Source organism: Eumetopias jubatus, unplaced genomic scaffold, assembly GCF_037043125.1.
Source record: "Eumetopias jubatus isolate StellerSeaLion01/CBP00866 unplaced genomic scaffold, mEumJub1_p1.0 scaffold_11, whole genome shotgun sequence".
Classification (NCBI taxonomy): Eukaryota; Metazoa; Chordata; class Mammalia; order Carnivora; family Otariidae; genus Eumetopias; species Eumetopias jubatus.
In genome coordinates, this window is record NW_028274817.1 from 37,861,774 (window position 1) to 37,879,623 (window position 17,850).

At 34.5% G+C, this 17,850-nt stretch overlaps 1 protein-coding gene across 2 annotated transcripts in view; it reads right to left on the minus strand.

Moving 5' to 3' along the window:
• COL4A5 (collagen type IV alpha 5 chain) overlaps window positions 1-17,850 on the minus strand; it is a 227,603-nt gene that overhangs the window by 134,637 nt on the left and 75,116 nt on the right. The window lies entirely within an intron of this gene.

Below are 17,850 nucleotides of genomic sequence, written 5' to 3' on the forward strand. Positions count from 1 at the left end.
TATTTGTCATACATATGGGATTAGGTTATACACTGGTTTTAGTATTATACACCAACGACAAGTTAAATGGACTTATACAGACTTACTCATCAAACATGAATTGGGCATGATTAGAGGCCAGAAAACTTGTTAGGCACTACAGACAAATAAGACACAGCTCCTTCCAACATATAAAACTAACTCAACACATACTTATTGATCATCTGTTATGTGCCAGCCACTATGTTATGTTAGGTGCAGATGGAAGATGCAAAGACAGTACATATTGCTCTCTAATAGAAAGGATAATTCCATACAGAAAAATTACATTACAGTGTGTCAGGAACAGAGGTTAATTTAAGATATATAATATTGTTTTGTGCAAACATGAATTCTAGATTTCAAAGTACAAACTTACTAATTTTAGAAGCTACTGAATCACAAGACAAAAACTGCCAATGGTCATATTCACTGAATTAGATTGTGCAGATTATCAATAATCAGTTACATGCATTAATGGAGGAGTAAAGGATAATGGTAATCCAAAATGGCCGTACATCTAAAAGTAACATTTGACTTTGGAATGTATGTCTACACTTTAAATGTAAACATATGAGCATCGTTTTCTGGTGTTAGAAGTAAAAGATGGTGTAACTTTCCATTTTCATCTTTCACTAAGAAATTTTTCTTTTTTAAAATATAAATTAAGTTCCTGAGAATAATGCAAAGACAGGATTTTGTTAATATGGAGAAGATACTATGTGAATTTTCTTTACAACTGTATTTCTGGCTTCTCAGTATCCAACAAAATCCTCCAAATCCTAATATAATTTGTAAACAAGCAATATAACTTTAAATATGTGTGCATGTTATTTTGGAAGTAATTTTATACAGTAATTTTCTTTAAAATTAATTAATTTCATCTTTTTGTACTTCTTTATTACTTAACATGTAGCTATACTTTAGAGAGGTTGCTACTTAAGACATTTGATATCTGTTTGAATTCAATTTAAAAATTTAATTTATATTCTATTTATTCCACCTACATGATAATGACACTGGTCCTGGGGGGAGGGGAGTGTTTAAAGGCATTGTAATACACACACCGACCACTAGATGCCACTTTCCATACAGTTATAACAGTGATGCCCACAAGGAACTAGTCCCAATTTGACATTTGGTTTTTTACCAACAGCCACTACTATTAATTAGGTGCCCAATAAGTACAAAGCACAATATTAGGGCTATGAGTCATACCAAAAAACGTGTAGACATGAGTGCTGCCTTAAACTTCCAATCTAGTTAAAAAAAAAATCTATGCCTAAATAAAAATAAAATTTAAATACAATGGAATAATGATGTAGGAGACAATGGTAATAGAATCAGTTCTAAAATATAAGAAATATATTCTGAATTTACCTCAACAATTGAATCATTAGGAGACCATAAACAAGTCATTCCCATGCCCTAGGACTCAGTTTTTTCTCTTTGGTAAAATGGCAAAGATGGACAATATAATCTCTTTAGGAAGTTTCCAGTTTTTACAGTCTGTGATTCAGTAGGATTTACCAAGTAAAAATGAGTGGTATAGTCAATAATTGCTGTCAAAATTAAGAAAGGGAGTTCCCTTGAGCCTGGGAGTGTTCACAACAGCTCTATAGAGAAAGAAGGTAAATAACTTGACATCAATTTTGAAGGATGGGCAGAAAGATTTCTAGAGGAAAAATGGCCATGGCAAGTTCTAAGATTAAAACACAAAATTTTTGTGGGCAAAGAGCCAGGTAAAATAAACATTAAGTACCTCAGTCTAAGGACTTCTTAAGTCCATGTGAAAAAGGTATAGTAGGAGATAAGGCCAAAAAAAGAAAGTTCTTTTAAAAACTGGAAGAACTATTTAATTCTGCAAAGTCATTGAACACCGTTAAAGCAAGAAAATGATGCAACTGTAGGAATGTTTTAAATGTTTTAGGGAGAAAATACTAAAAAGTATGGAAGATTTTTTATTATCACATAGTAAAACACATCATGAAACTACAATAACTAAAACAGTATGGTCTCATTCAAAGAATGGGCAGCTGGATGAGCCATAATAGAAAGGCCAGAAACACACACACACACACACACACACACACACACACACATTTACTATATGATAAAAGTTGGCATATCAAATAAATGTGAAAATAATGGATTGTTCAACATATGGTGCTAGGACAAGTATAGAAAACAAATTTAGATCTCAGACTCCTACAATTAAAAAAACAGATATGAGAATTAAAAGTACAAATAAAAGCAAACTTCAACATGCATTAGGATCACTTAAAGAACCTCACAAAAATTCAGATACTAGGACCCCATCTTAGAGATGCTATTTCTGTAAGCTTGAAATTGGCTACAAGATTCTTAAATTTTAATAAACATCTCTAGGTAATTCTGATTCAGTGATTCAAGATATATACACTAAAAAATAATGGCATAGAAAAATAAGAAATATTGCAATACATGGCTAATTAAGTATTCTGACTGATATGACTGCTTAAAAAAAACTAAAAATGCTTTTAAAATGTAAAAATATCTTAAAGCATCAAAAAAAAGCACAATAGGATTTATCAGGCAAAAATCCAGAGGAAAAAAAACCCAGTAAACTGACCAATGAAACTACTTTTGCCCTGAGGGCATTTACCAAACTTGGGAGAATTTGAGATTCTTGTTTCACACTTTTTCAGGTTAAAGGTGTTTCATACATAAAAAAGTACCGCACGATCGCACCCCCAGGAACTTTTTTTATTTTCAGGAAGATTTTAAATTTTTTATCGTTATGTTAATCACCATACATCATTAGTTTTTAATGTAGTGTTCCATGATTAATTGTTTGTTAATAATACCCAGTGCTCCATGCAGAACGTGCCCTCTTTAATACCCATCACCAGGCTAACCCATCCCCCCACCCCCCTCCCCTCTAGAACCCTCCGTTTGTTTTTCAGAGTCCATCATCTCTCATAGTTCGTCTCCCCCTCCGATTTCCCCCCTTCATTCTTCCCCTCCTGCTATCTTCTTCTTTTTTTTTTTCTTAACATATATTGCATTATTTGTTTCAGAGGTTTCACCTCTGAAACCCCTAGGAACTTTTAAGAAAGATATCTTGGCACTCAGCAGAAAAGTACAGGGGAAAAACATCTCTGAGAAAGTATAACCACAAACTGGCCTACATACAGATTTACAATCTAAATTAGCATTTAGTTGGGTGGCCCAGTAACCTCCAACAGCAAATTTGCTTAGAGTAGACTCAAATTGCTTTGACCTCCCAGAGGCTGGGCAGAAATACACACAAAGCCTATGTAGAAGAATATACCTTCAGAGTGAACTTCAAAGAATTCTAAAAAATTGTTTTGAAAGGAAAATAAGATATCCTACTCAAAAATCACTAAGCATACAAGGAAGCAAAATATCATAAGCAAAAACCAGGAGAAACATCTGACAGCAGAAACTGCTTGGCATAAACTTCAGATATTAGAATTACTAGACACAAAATATATAACTATTTTTGCAATTATGAAAGATATTTTCAAAACTTGAAAATAATAAATGAACCAAGAAATTGTAAAAGAAAAAAAAAAGAAAAGGTAACATGGCTGAATTGAAATAAAATAAAAATTTTGGAAGTAAAAATTGTGAAATTTAAAACTCTGTGGATGAGCTTTACAGCAGACTATATATAGCTAAAGAGACAGTAAAGTTTAAAACATGACAAAGTTAACAGAAATTGTCTATAATATATTACAGAGGTAAAACATGGAAAATGTGAAATAATAGTTAAGAAGTATGGAAGAAAAAGTGAGGAAGTGTATAGCATACAGGTAATTAGGTTTACAGAAGAAGAGGTGAAAGAGAGAAGGTGGCAGGGACAAGAGTTAGACAATGGCAAAGAGTTTTCAAGAAATAAAGATATCTGTAATTGAAGAAGTCTAACAGATCCAATGGAAGTAAAATCAAACCCCAAACTAGACACAAAATAGTATAACCTCAGAACATAAAACCAAAGACAAGACTTTAAAAGTATCAAGAAAGACAAGAGAGATTGCCTTCAAAGGAGTGACAATTACAGATTAGTTCTCAGAGGTACAATGGAAGCCAGACTAGAATGACATTTTTAATATACTGAGAGAAAACTGTCAACTTATATTTTTTACCCAGTAAAAATACCTTTCAACAACAAGGTAAAAATACAGACATTTTTAGACAAATAAAAACTGAGACAGTATGCTCCCAGCAGGACTACACAAAAGGAAATTAAAAACTTTTGAGTATCTTCTGACTTTATATGAAATGAAATGAAATTGAAATGGAAGGTCTAAAATACCAAAAGTAATGGAGAAAAAAGTGGTAAATTTGTGGGTGAATTTAAACAAACAGTAACTATAAAACACAATTATAAAAAGAGCTGTGGGGTTCAAAAATACAGAACTAAAAGAAACGCAGTGATAATACAATTTAAGTCAGGGGAGGATGAGTGAAGTTAAAGTATTCTTAAGGTAATTGTAATTGTGCAGAAAACGGACATGGGTATTGATTACTTTAGACTTTGATAAGGTAAACATACAACTTAGGTATTCTAATTCCTAGGGTAAACCTTAAAAGAAGGTAAGTGAGGTGTTAATTCCAAAGGAGTGGAGTGGGACAATACTCAATAAACCCAAAAAAAGGCAAAAGAGAGAAAGAAAGTGCTATCTTAAAATAGATAGGAAAAATAAAAGAAATATATCAGTAATTATGTCAAGTATAAGTAAGTGTAAAATGACATGATATAAGGAAATAATCAGACAAATGTGGAATGTGGTATATACGAAGGACAACTATCATGGACTCTTCAAAAAGTCAATGCCATGCCGAGGCTTTGTGAATAACAGCTTGAGGACCTCTGCGGATCATCTCCCTAGCAAAACAATAGCTGGTGACATTTAGAAACAACAAATTTATGTCTCTGGATATTGCCCTAAGAACCTACAGCAAATGAAGAAACAACCATTCAACAAAATTTACTAAATCTCAGTATGAACAGCAAGAATCTATGGCATTTTAGCCATGTCCCACTCCCTTCCTCTCTCCCTTCCCTGTCCAGCTTGACAAAAGCTCCACACAAGGTGGAAGCAGACCTGAACCCAGAGCTCCTTCTCCCTCCAGCTCCCAGCTGAGCACTAGAGCATCTCACTGCAACAGGTCATCAGCATTTCTCATTCTCCCCCTTGCCCAGTTCCAAGTTGCAGAAGCTCTATTCCAACCTAAAACAGCTGAGAATTCTAAGGCTTTTGTTTTCCACACAGCCTCAACTCAGAGACAAAAGCTCTACCCCAGGCATGGCCGAATGAGAGTACTGTGCTCAACTGCCCCAACCACAGCTCACCCACGAAGCACAGGGTTGATGCTAGCAGAAGCAAGCTGAGAAGACCAAATGCTGCTGTCCTTCCCTGTGCCCCTGCTCATAAAGCAGAGGGTCACTTCAAGAGAAGCAGGTCACTGTTCCTGTCCGCCTCCCACTCTGGAACACTGTCACAGAAGTTTTACCTGGGTGGTGGTGGATGGGGGGACCATAAAACCAAAGAGATCTGAAGCTCTCCCTAAGGGACCTGAGTTTACTCGGGACACTCTAATTATAACAACGTATTTCTAAGTTTGTAACATACATAGAAGTAATATGTATAACAATAATAGCATAAAAAGGAGAAAAATGGAATAGAGCTTCATAGGAGTAATATTTCCATATCTTACAGGAATTAAGTTACTATAAATCTTAAGTAGATTCTGACGGGTTATGATGTCCATGGTAAGCACTAGAGCAACCACTAGAAAATAACTCAAAAGATACAGTGGAGAATATCATTAAAGGAATTAAAATATTTAACTAAAAAAATTCATTTAATAAAAAAGGAGACTGTAAAGGAGGAACAGAACAAAAAAAGCATGAGAAATACATAAAACAAAAAAGGCAGACAAAAATCTATTTATATCAATAATAACACTGAATGTGACTGCATAAAAAAGCTAATCAAAATTCAGAGATTGTCAGACTATATAAAAAAGCAAGATCAAATGATGTCTATAGGAGAACACAATAGCTTAAAATATACGAAAAGCTTATAAATAAAGAATGGAAATAATACAGTCATGCAAACAGCAACAGCAAGAGACTAAATGTTTGTTCATCCCCAACACCTCCCCCTACTCCTGCCAAATTCATATGCTGAAATCTTAATCCCAATTTCATGGTATTTGGAGATGGAGTCTTTGGGAGGTTATTAGATCATGATGGTATGGCCCTCAGAGTAGGATTATTATCCCTATGAGAAAAGGCCAAAAAGTTACCTAGGCCTCTTTCTGGCATGTGAAAATATAAGAAATCAGCAGTCTGCAAGCCGGAAGAGGGCTTCCACCAGAAGCTGACCATGCTGGCAGCCTGATACTAGAATTTCAGTCTCCAGAATTGTGAGAAATACATTTCTGTTGTATATAAACCACCAAATTTGTGGTATTTTGTGATAGCAGTGTAAACTGACTAAGATAGCAACCATAAGAAAGCTCGAGTAGATATACTAATAGCAGACAAGATACATGCAAAACAAAAGTATAACTAGACATAAAGAAGGACGTTTTACAATGATAACAGAGTCAAATCACCAGGAAGGCATAACAAGTATAAACACAGACGTACCTAAAAGAGAGCCAGCCCCAAAATACATGAAACAAAAAGTGAGTTGAAGTGAGAAATAGTTCAATAACAATAGTTGGTGACCTCAATACCCCACTTTTGATAATGAGTAGAATGGCAAGACAGAAGATCAACAAGAGGATAGAGGACTTGAACCACAGTATAAACCAACTAGACCTAACAGACATTTATTCAATACTCTACCCAAAAACTGCATAATATACTTTCTTCTCAAGATTGTATAGAACATTATACAGGATAGATCATATGCTAGGCCATAAAGTAAATCTTAATAAACTTAAGAAGGATTAAAATCATACAAAGTATGTTTTCCTATAACAATGAAATGAAATCAGAAATCACCAACAGGAAGAAATTTGGGATATTCACAATTTTGCAGAAAATAAACAATTTACTCCTAATTAACCTTTGGGTCAAAGGAGAAATCACAAGGCATATTAAAAATTCTTTGAGAAAAAATGAAACTAAACCCACAATATATCAAAACATATGGGATGCATTTAAGTATTGCTTAGAGGAAATTTATAGTTGTAAATGCCTATGTTTAAAGAAGATGTCAAGTCAATAAACTAATCTTTAACCTTTAGACATTAGAAAAGAGAGAAAACTAACCTAAAGCAAGTGGAAGAAAGAAAATAATACATATATGTGTTGAAATTAGTTAAGTGGAAAATAGAAAAATAGAGAAAATCAAAGAAACCAGAAGTCACTTCTTAGAAAAGACTGACAAAACTGACAAGCCACCAAGAAAAAGAGACACTCAAGTTAATAAGTTTTACTGAAAGACTTCTTGATTGAAAGACTCAAATTATTAAAATCAAGAATGAAAGAGGGGACATTACTACCAATATAGGTAGGAATAGCAAGGAACTTCCTCAGGCTGATAAAAGGCACCTACAAAAAACCCTTGGCTAACATCATAATTAATGGTGAAAGACTGAATCCTTTCTCTACATATCAGGAACAAGACAAGGATGTCTAGTCTGTTACTTCCTTTCAGCATCATCCTAGAGGTTCTAACCAGGGTAATTAGACAAGAAAATGAGCCACTCATATTAAAAAGGAAGAAGTAAAGCCATCTCTATTCACATACAACATAGTCTTGTATATAGAAAATTCTATTAAAGCTAATAAATAAGTTCACAAGGTTACAAGGTACAATATATACAAAAAAATCAATTGTATTTCTATACACTAGCATGAAATTAAGCAAAAATCCATTTACAATAGTGTGAAGAAGAATAAAATACTCAGGAATAAAGATAACTAAAGATATATAAAATTGATACAGAATTTACATGAAATTGCAAGGTACCTCAAAAGTCAAAACAGCTTTGAAGAAGAAAGTTAGAGAATTCAGACTTCTCATTTTCTAAACTTACTTCTTCCTCACACCATACATAAAAATTAAATCAAAATGGGGACGCCTGGGTGGCTCAGTCAGTTAAGCGGCTGCCTTCGGCCCAGGTCATGATCCCAGGGTCCTGGGATGGAGTCCTGCATCGGGCTCCTTGCTCAGCAGGGAATCTGGTTCTTCCTCTCTCTCCCTCTGATTGTGCTTTGTCAAATAAATAAAATCTTAAAAAAATTTAAATCAAAATGGATCATAGATTAAATGCAAGAGGCTAAAACTATAAAAAACCTTAAAAGAAAATGTAAGTAAATCTTCCTGACCTTTGGTTAGTCAGAGGCTTTTAGATATGTTATCAAAAGCACAAATGATAAAAGAAAAAAATAGGTATGTTTTATTTTTTTTAATTTTTTAAAGATTTTATTTATTTATTTGACAGAGAGAGCGAGAGAGAGAGCACAAGCAGGGGGAGTGGGAGAGGGAGAAGCAGGCTCCCCGCCGAGCAGGGAGCCCAATGTGGGGCTCGATCCCAGGATCCTGGGATCATGACCTGAGCCGAAGGCAGACGCTTAACGACTGAGCCACCCAGGCGCCCAAAAATAGGTATGTTTTAAATCTCATAAAAATTTATTTTTTAAATTTTCATCAAATTAAAAAAATTCTGCTTTGAAGAACACTATCAGGATAGTGAAAGACAACCTATAAGGTGGAAAAACATTTGTAAATCGTGTACATGATAAGGGGCCTGTATCTAGAATATATAAAGAACTCTTATTAACTTACTGACAACCCAGTTTAAAAATGGGCAAAGGTAGCAACCAAAGTGTCCATCAATAGATGAATGGAAAAAGAAGATGTGATAATATACACACAATGGAATATGACTCAGCCATAAAAAAGAATGAGATCTTGCCATTTGCAACGATATGGATGGACCTAGAGGGTATAATGCTAAGTGAAATAAGTCAGAGAAACACAAATACTATATGATTTCACTCATATGTGGAATTTAAGAAACAAAACAAATGCACAAAGAACAAAAGATACCAAAAAAATCCCAGACTCTTAGATACAGAAAACAAACAGGTGGTTGCTAGAGGGGAGGTGGGGATTAAGAGGTACAAACTTCCAGTTACAAAATAAGTCACAGAGATGAAAAGTACAGTATAGGGAATATAGTCAATAATATTGTATAAACATTGGTGACAGATGATGACTATACTTAATGTGGGGAACACTGTATAATGTACAGAATTGTTGAATCATTATGTTGTACACCTGAAATTGATACAACACTATATGTTAATTATAATGTTCTAACTTCTACATAAACAAAAAAAGAACAGAAAAAATGAAAAAATAAAAAAATGTTTAGAATTATTGGTAATTAAATCAATTCAATTTTGAAACATTTCTTAAGTATATACAGATTAGCAAAGATTAAAAAAAATCCTAGTGGTAGGGTAGGAAAGACAAGGCAATGTCATATGCTGGTCTTAGGAAAATGAATTTGTATATCTTTATGTGTAAATTCGGAAACATTCTCATATCCGATGAGGAGGTTAATTAAGAAACTGGGTTAAAAATCAGTGATATGATGAAGAAGGTTTTTTTTAAAAATGGTAACAAGAAAAATAAAGATAAAATCTTCAGAAAAAATCTATAAAAGAAAGTTATGTTCCAAATTGGAAACAAATCAAATGAATCTATAGGACTACATTTGACTATAATTCAAGATTCTTCTTTGAGCTCCACAGGTTTTGTGGCTTATAATTATAAAATTTTTGTCTCTGAGTCCAATCATAATATGAAGTTCTAGGTGTGACTGATACTTACATAATTATATTGCTATCCATTTTTTATCAAATTTTAGATTAACTCTGAAAGCAAATCCTAGGAGAATTAATTATCATGATAGAACAGCATGTAAGAGTTATAATCTCTGATAGCAAAATAATGACATAGCTGAGAGAAATTGGCAGGAGGAGAATGCAGGAGAGTAATATAGGAACCCTTTACCATAAAAAATACAATAAAAATAAAAATGGGCAAAGGAATATGAATTGGTATTTCTCAAAACAAGATATACAAACGTCCATTAAACACATAAAAAGATGCTCAAGATCATTAGCAATCAGGGAAATGCAGATCAAAACTACAATTAGATATAACTTCCCACATAGTAGGATAGCTATAATAAAAAATAGACAACATCAAGTGTTAACAAGGATTCCAAAGCAATTAGAACCCTCATATATTGCTGATGGGGATGCAAAATGGTACAACTGCTTTAGAAAATAACCTGGTAGTTTCTCAAGCATATGACCCAGCAACTCTACAATTCCATATCTAGGTATGTAAGCAAAATAAAAACCTATCCACACAAAAACATATAGATGAATGTTCACAGTATTACCCAGAGTAGCCTAAAAAGTATAAAACAATCCAAATGTCCATCAACTGATGGGCTGAAAAACAAAATGTAGTATATGCATGCAATGGAATATTATTCACCAAGAAAGAGCAATGAAGTACTGATTGACACTATACCATAGATGAACCTTGAAAACATTATGCTAAGTGCTAAAAACCAGACACAAAATACTACATGTTGAATGATTCTATTTACATGAAATGTTCAGAATAGTCAAACTTATAGAGAAAGCAACTAGATTGGTGGTTGCCTAGGACTGGGGTGCTGGGGGGACATAGGGATTGACAGCTAAGGTTTTCTTTTGGGGGTTGATCAAAATGTTCAAAAATTGATATTGGTGATGTTTTCACAACTCTAAATATTCTAGAAAGTATTGAATTGTGAACTTCAAGTGGGTGAATTGTATGTAAATGATATCTCAATGAAACTGTTAAAAAATCAGTGTCATGAAAAAAATGTGGGAAGACCATTCTGTCAAGAACAATCAAGGTTCTAAGATTTTTCCCTAGTTGGAAGCTAACAAGTTAACCTGCCATAGTTTCATGGATACTGGCAGAAAATACAAGATGTTTTGGCCAGACAATAATTCATTATTCACAGCAATATCCTTGGCTTCCCTGATCCAGTTTCCACAGGGTGACATGAAGAGGACAAGGTAATGCCTTCACATACACATTATTGTTAAAGTAGATTAACTGAATGTTTAGGAAACCCACATATTTTATAATGGGCAGTAAGCTTGCTTGACCTTTGTTCTGAGATGTTATCTTTATTATACTGGGCAATAAACAAACCTGGTTTTTCCTCCAAATAGAAATATTAGTTCTATTTTCCAAGTTGTTCACTATACAAATACACTTTAAAAGATAGTCCAGACCAAAGAGCCAGCTCCACTCCTCTCAAGATATACAGAGACATGAGAGACCTATAGTAAATTTTCTTCCAACATATTCCAGATTTTTAAAAATTTAAGGAAGCAAAACAAATGTAGTATATGAACAGCTATAAAAGACTTTTAAGGACCATTAGGGACATCTGAATATGCCTTGAATATTAGATTATACCTTAAAATCATTGTTGGGGTGCCTGGGTGACTCAGTCGGTTAAGTGTCTGCCTTTACGACCCAGGTCATGATCCCAGGGTACTGGGATCAAGCCCGGTTTTGGGCTCCCTGCTCAGTGGGGAGCCTGCTTCTTCCTCTCCTTCTGCCCCTCCCCCCACTCATGCTCCCTTGTGTACTCTCTCAAATAAATACATCTGAAAATAAAAATAAATAAAATCATTGTTAATTTTTTCAAGCATGATAATGATATGTTTACATATAGTATAATGTCCTTTTCTTTTGGTGAAGCATGATGCATGCGGGGGTATTTAGGCATTTAACATACATGATGTCTGCAAATTACTTTTAAATGGCTTAGCAAAAAAGAAGTGTATATACACATACAAATACTTACATAATCATTAAACTTGCCCACACACAGACACTGGAGAGCAAAAGACATAAAAATATAAAGCAAATAGGGTAAAATGCTAGCAAGTGCTGAATCTAGAGGAACCATACAGTGGTATTCATGAAACTTTCTTTCAATTTTTGAAAATATTGTCACAAAAATGTTAGGTGGGTAACTACACTGATAAAAGTGCTTAAGAGCCAAGTATCCTCAGACTGCAAAAAAAAGGGCAAATTGCAACATGTATATTATTTGCCAGAGACATCAAAAACATAAGGTTACATGCAGAGATTGAAATGAAAGATGAAAAAAGTTGTATCATACACATAATAAACAAAGAAAACTGGTATCACTGTATTAATTTTAAATAAAATAGACTTCAAGGCAAAAAGCATTATAAAAGATAAAATAGGGTCACTTCCAAATGATAAAAGGTTTGGTTCACAAGAAATACACTTTTTTTTAAAGGTTTTATTTATTTATTTGAAAGAGAGAGAGTGAGGGATAGAATGGAGCAGGGGGAGGGGCAGAGGGAGAGGAAGAAGATTCCCTGCTGAGTAGGGAGCCTGACATGGGGCTCTATCACGGCACTCTGGGATCATGACCTGAGCTGAAGGCAGACGTTTAACCAACTGAGCCACCCAGGTGCCCCAAGAAATACACTTTAAAAACACCTGAAGTTGTATGTACTAATAACATTCTCAAGTACACACAGTTAAAAGTACCAGATCTACAAGGAGAAACAGACAAATCCACAATCATAGTTGCAAATTTTAAAGAGATCTCTGATTACTGATAGAACATGGAGACAAAATAATCTGTAAAGATGTAGAAAGATTTAAAAATGATTACAAACTTGTTCTAGTAAACATACATAAAACAGTGTACCAAACATGAAGAACACACATTTAGATCAGGCACACGCTAGATATTTATAAAAACTGACCATATATACACTGGGCTTTACAGTTAGTCCAAGCAAATCTCAAAGGACAGAATTCATGCAGAACATGATCTCTGATCATAATGCAATTAAGTTAGAACAAATAATCTAAATATAATCAAACTCTTCCAGAGAACAGAAGAGGAGGAATAAAACTAACATAACCATGATGAAACCATGACCATAACCATAACCAAACTGAAATAGGACTGAGTACGAATGGAAAATCAGAGGTCAATCTTACCAATGAATTCAAGTGCAAAAATTCTCAATAAAATGTGACAGGGTTAGATGAAACTTAGGCCCTAGCCATTGTTGAAAGGAAAGAAAAGGCTTGAAAAAAGAAAGAAAAATGCCATTCACAAATGATATGATTGCATAGAAAGACAATTTAAAAGAATATACATAGAATTTAGAAATAATAAAATTTAGCAAAGTTGCTGGGTATGAATCTAATATATTAAAGTGAATTATATTTTTATATGCTATCAGAGAATCAAAAATAAAAATAAAAAAAAGAGGGGAACCTGGGTGGTTCAGTCGGTTAAGTGTCTGCCTTCGGTTCGGGTCACGATCCTGTAGTCCTGGGATCGGGCCCTGCATTGGGCTCCAGCCCTGCATTGGGCTCCCTGCTCAGCAGAGCCTGCTTCTGCCTCTGCCCCTCACTCCACTTGTGCTCTCTCTCTCTCACTTGCTCTCTCTCAAATAAATAAAATCTTTTAAAAAATTTTTAAAAAGAGACAATGGTGTCCCTAGTGCAGTCCCCCAGGAAAAAAAAGTAAGGGAACTAAATATGATGAGCATTTGAAAAAAACAAAGTGTATGAAAAATGCATGTTAAGAACACATGAAATGTAATTAGAGACTCGGTGGGAAAGATCAACATCAAAAAAATAAAAAGAAATGTAATCATTGAGTTTTTATCTGGCTCTACCATCAGAAACATATTCATAATATTCACAATTTCCAAATACTGTAAACATTTCTTACTGATTTAACTGAAAACAGCATGACATACTAAGAGAAGGTAGGAGAGATAAAGATGGTAGCAGAACGAGCACTTCATCTGTCCTAACACAAAGTAAGTAGATAATAATAAGTTTTTCTTATTTGATGGGGTGCTTGGGTGGCTCAGATGGCTAAACATCTGCCTTTGGCTCAGGTCATGATCCCAGGATCCTGGGATCGAGTCCTGCATCAGGCTCCCTGCTCATTGGGGAGCCTGCTTCTCCCTCTCCTTCTCCTGATCCCCCGGCTTGTGCTCTCACTCTCTGTCAAATAAATGAATAAAATCTTTAAAAAAAACCTTATTTGCAAGTTTTTATTTTTAAGGAACTGATCTAGGAAGTCAAAATGGATGAGGAAAGCAACATGTTTTTTTACTATGAGTTGTACTTTTTAAGCCATATGCACACAATATAGTACTATGCCATATTATTACACAATGGCTAATCTCATGAGTCTCATAAACTCTTGGAAGATACTAATTTAAATTTAACATTTCAAAACAGAAGTCCTCGTTAACCTGCCAACTTTTAACACAGAACCTCTGTTTTGGAGGGCATGAATTCACCATCCTTTAACAGTTCAAGGCTAAAAATTTTACATATCTTTTGTTACATCCTTTATTTGATATCCTACCACAATCCATAAACAGATCATGCTATTTCTTCCTAAAAAAATGCTAACAACAAAAGAATGTTAGCAGAGTTGAAAGAGGTCTTAGAAATTATCTAACCAATTCCCCTCATTTTAAACAAGAAAGAGAGGGCCAGTGGATGACGGAGCCAGAGCCAAAGCCAGAATGAGTTCCTTGACTTTTCCAACACTTTAAACTGATTCCCGTTCACTTCCCAAATCTGAGCAAAAGCCAAGATATTTTGCCAGATTTTCTATGAAAACATTTTCTATCATAAAAGTATTTCTTAAAAAATCAAATTACAGATGAACACATTAGTCAGTTTGAAAGCCTTGTAACTAATGCAGCAGCTGCCACTTTGTACAAACCCAGAACTTAAAATATGAAGAGACTCAATAAAATGATGACTATAACATGTTATTATTCACCAGTACTAACATTTTTTTTAAAGATTTTAGTTATTTATTTGACAGAGAGAGACACAGCGAGAGAGGGAACACAAGCAGGGGGAGTGGGAGAGGGAGAAGCAGGCTTCCCACCGAGCAGGGAGTCCGATGCGGGGCTCGATCCCAGGACCCTGGGATCATGACCTGAGCCAAAGGCAGTCGCTTAACCAACTGAGCCACCCAGAGGCCCCCACCAGTACTAACATTTAACGTTAGTGATTTTCCTTGATTAAAAACATAACAGTTTTTAAGACAACTAAAGAATAAAGATACACTCATTTAGTTTTCAAGAACCTATTTTTTTTTCAATGGGGATAGAAGAAGGTTGGGGAAAGGAGGTGACACGTCTAAATAAAAAGCTACCAAGCAGATGTATGCAGGACTGTAAGTTTATGCTTATAAACTAACATTGTTCAAAATGAGCACAAAGATTTGAAGTCATCAGTTATCAGACACTGGTATCTAATCTGGACAAATCACCAAACATGTCATTATCAGAAGTACTGTAACCTTAAAAATCCATAAACAAGTTAACTCAGATTAGCCCTAGTGATTTTACATTTAGGATGAGGAAGCAATGCCTATTTTGGGTAAATTCTTTATTTCTGAGTACTTTTGGATACCATTTGAAAATATGTGAAATGGAGAGTTTTTAAATAATTGGGTTACTAGATGCTTTTAATGGCATTTGTGTAAATGGGATTTTTACATTACAAAGTTACCCTAAATCAGAATGGCATTTTTTTAAATTTTATTTTATTACGTTATGTTGGTCACCATACAGTACATCATTAGTTTTTGTTGTAGTGATCCATGATTCATTGTTTTCATATAACACCCAGTGCTCCATGCAGTACGTGCCCTCCTTAATACCCAACACTGGGCTAACCCATCCCCCCACCCCCTCCCCTCTAAAACCCTGTTTGTTTCTCAGAGTCCATAGTCTCTCATGGTTCGTCTCCCCCTCCGATTCCCCCCCCTTCATTTTTCCCTTCCTTCTCCTAATGTCCTCCACGCTATTCCTTATGTTCCACAAATAAGTGAAACCATATGATAACTGACTTTCTCTGCTTGACTTATTTCACTTAGCATAATCTCCTCCAGTCCCATCCATGTGGATGTAAAAGTTGGGTATTCATCCTTTCTGAGGGCTGAGTAATACTCCATTGAATATATGGACCACATCTTCTTTATCCATTCATCTGTGGAAGGGCATCTCGGCTCTTTCCACAGTTTGGCTACTGCAGACATTGCTGCTATGAACACTGGGGCACAGGTGCCCCTTTTCAGAATGGCATTTGTTAAGAGTAGTTTCTATGATTGGCAGATAAGAAAGAAACCAAGTATAAGCTACTCTAATTAGGAGCAATTTCCCCCCAATTTTAGGTGTCAGTAACCAAAAAATAAATTTGAGAAGTTCTTATTGAGTCTGGCTCTGTACAAATTAATATGGGATGTATGGAGATTATTAAATATCTTATCTCCCCGGAAGATTTTATAACCTAAAAAGGGGAATTTGAGAAATAAGCAAATAGTATTTATTAGAATGAGATAAATGACTTAAGATGAACATAAAGTATTAAAAGAGAAAAAAATATTTAGAAAACTGGTAACAAACACAAAATGTATTTTTCACATGCTACTCAAGTAGATTTTCTCTAGCAAGAATTCCCAAAGTTTTTAAGTAGAATAAGGAATATTTGAAGGAAATAAGTATATAGACACATCAGTTATCTAAATTTGAAAATAAACACAAGTAAGCATCACAACCTAGAAGAATAAGAAGCTTTTCAGTCCTCAGCTCTACATGATCTATGATATCCGCCTAAAATATTTCTAGCCATCCAGTCTCACCTAGTGTACATCTCTAGTGATGATGAACTCACAAGGCAGCCCATGATATTAACATTTAAGACACTTCTGTAGTAAGATTTAACCTGCTTAAGTCCCTTATAAAGAAAATTCAACAATGGGAACTCAAGCAAGTAACAGATTAAAATAATCTTAAAATGAGATCAACCCAACAAATCACTTAATATTGTTTCTTAAAAGATATAATATAACCAGCAGAAGAAACATTTATTTTCTGTACTTAAATTGAAGGCAGTTATTTTACTTTGGGGGTATAGGGAGATGGGTAGGGTTTTATACATAAATGGTTTCTGCCATAATGATTATTATCATTTTTAATATGAACGTTTGGTAAGAAAATCTGGTGATATATACATTTTCATCAATAAAATGAAACACACATTCTTAAGTGATACCATCATATCTAACCTGCAACTATGGGATTATATGTATGCCATAGATGTATTAAAGATTTGGGGGTGAAAGGGATGCAAAACAAGAAAAATGATGAATGGCATTTGTGCAGTTCTTTATAATTTACAAATGATATAACATATATCATATTTGGTCCTCTCAGTAATAATGTTGTGATATATGCAGGTATATTTATGCTTTCAGATGTAGAAATTGAGGTTTAGAGAGTTTAAATGACTTGAATTAGGACCACATAGTAAGCTAACAATTGAACTCAGATTTTTGTCTTTTGCCTCTAAATGCCATTCTTTTCACTACTAACTCCAAAAGAAAAGTATTCAAAACTTCCAACCAAAAATTAGTGGTCCAGAAAATGATGGGATGATAAACATGAGGAGCACAATAAAACCACTGGATTTTAAGTTATAGCTTATTTCTGGGTATTATGAAAACTTCCAACACCATTTAAAATGATTTCTTTTTGGTTAAATGAGTTAACCACAGCTACAGCTTCACTGGGAAAAGAAAACTGAGAAGATAAACCTTGATTTTGTGGCAAGAAGGTTTTTACAGACTGGCTACCAACAGCACTGTGGCTTTACATTCTACCAGGCC